Source organism: Panthera onca, chromosome D1 (assembly GCF_046562875.1).
Source record: "Panthera onca isolate mPanOnc1 chromosome D1, mPanOnc1 haplotype 2, whole genome shotgun sequence".
Taxonomy (NCBI): domain Eukaryota; kingdom Metazoa; phylum Chordata; class Mammalia; order Carnivora; family Felidae; genus Panthera; species Panthera onca.
In genome coordinates this window covers 40,649,490-40,651,831 of record NC_138348.1, presented here as the reverse complement: position 1 = coordinate 40,651,831, position 2,342 = coordinate 40,649,490, and positions in this window count along the sequence as shown.

The following is a 2,342-nucleotide window of genomic DNA, read 5'->3' as shown; positions in this document are numbered from 1 at the left end:
CAGCAAAGTTCTGAATTTTCCCATTGTGATGACTCTGATCTTTTAAATACCAAACATAAAATTCTTCTAACGTTTCTGCTTCCCTTATTTGCTGAACTTGTGCTTTAGTCTCTCCACTGGATAACTCCTCACTGTCTGCAGACTACTGGTATTTAAATCATCTGGCTTTTTGATGGCTACGTCAGTGCTACTAAATGGGAAGCTCTAGAGGTGGGTCCAGGAAAGTGAATTTTCACCAGATGAAGAAATAAGAGCAATAATAAATATGGTCATAGCTGGTCTCCAAGGTGCCTCCATGACTTTCGCCTCCTGATAATTCACACCCTTGTCTAGTTTCCTCCCACATTGTACTGGGGCCAGCATATGGCAAAAGTGAAGCCATGTCACTTCTGAGATTAGGTTATGAATGATTTAGGCTTCCATCTGGAGTGTCCACTTTCCTTCTCTTTCTTGGATCTGTCACTCTGGAGAACCCAATTTCTGTGTTGTGAGCAGCCCTGCGGAGAGGCCCAAATAGCAAGGATAAGAAGCCTCTGTCCTGCGATGAATGGATAAGGAAGATGTGAGATACACACACACACACACACACACACACACACACACACACTGGAGTATTACTCGGCACTCAAAAAGAACGAAATCTTGCCATTTGCAACTACGTGGATGGAACCAGAGGGTGTTACGCTGAGTGAAATTAGTCAGAGAAAGACAAGTATCATATGACTTCACTCATGGAATTTAAGATACAAAACAGATGAACATAAGGGAAAGGAAGCAAAAATAATATGAAAATAGGGAGGGGAACAAAACATAAGAGAACAAACTGAGGGTTGCTGGAGGAGTTGTGGGTGGGGGGATGGGCTAAATGGGTGAGGGGCATTAAGGAGGGCACTTGTTGGGGTGAGCACTGGGTATGATACGTAGGGGATGAATCCCTGGGATCTACTCCTGAAATCATTATTGCACTATATCTAACTTGGATGTAAATTTAAAAAACTAGAAAAAAAAGGAGCCTCTGTCCCACCAAGAACTGAAACTTGCCAGCAACCAGGTGACAGGATGGGAGTGTGTGATGAGTATGGCGATGACTATTGTCCCAGGCCACCAGCTGACATCTTGGCAAAAACCTCATGAGAGACTCTGAGCCAGATTTCTTTATCTCTGCTAAGCCACTTCTGGATTCCTGATCCTTAGAAACAGTGAGATAATCCAGGTCTATTCTTTTTCAGCTGCTAAGTTTAGGGATAATTTGTTAAGCAGAAATAGATAACTAATACAAGTACCATTTGTTGAAAGCTTACTATGTATCATGTTCCTTCCAAGTGTTCAACAAACTTTATTCCACATGAATTTCTCAACACATTTGTGAGGTAGGAATTATCAGACCCATTTTACAGGGGAAGAAACTAAAGTTCAACACCAGGGCTGACATACCACAATTGTGTATATAAAGCTCAAAAGAGAATATCCAAAATGTTAAGGGCAAATATCACAAACTAGTACTCTAGCTTATAAAATATATATATATATATATTTACCAGAACCGTGCTTGGGTGCAATAATTATCAGAAAAAAATTTGTATTTCTTGCAAAAAATGCACTCCCAAATGTCCTCAGAGGAGCTGAATTAGTTGACCATAAAGCATAATGTTTTCCATTTAAATTTTGGAGCATTCCTGCCAAATGCTGCGTTTTAAAATTTAGGCACAACTAACACTAAGGCAGCCTTTCTGACAATTAATTGCCATTAAAGCAGTTTCCCTCTTTTGTGAGTTTGTTTACTTATTTGCGTCAATAAAATCACGCCATCAGCATGAATGACCGAAAGGAAAAAAAAAAAAGGCCAAGAGAATTTAAATGACTTACATGGATTCTCACAGTGGTTAGTTGACTTGCTAAGCCCGGAATGGAGCCTGGGCCTTTAGACACCTGCACTGGGGCCAATGACTAGCTTGAGGTTTTCTTTCTTTACTCGGTGAGCTCCTATCCGGTTCCATGCATTCCAGTCATATACACAAGGTGGGGCTGGGCTGCAGGTCCCGAAGGCGCCTTGGATGTCAGTGTAGACTTGACCAGCTGCATGACGTGACCTTTGGGAGGAGAGAGGGAAGCTGTGGCTCAAGGGGCTGAATGTTATTGGACCCCTCCCACCAGCTCCTCCGTCTGTGCTCATTTCTGCTGCGCTGGGAAGCAGCGGTAGAACAAGCAGGGAGTGTGAGAACCATCTACACCTGACATCAAATCCTGGCTCTCCCAGTTTCTTGCCGTGTGATCTTAGACTAGCAACGTGGCCTTTCTCTACCCGAGCTCCTTATTTTCACTAATTAATTAATGCATTCATG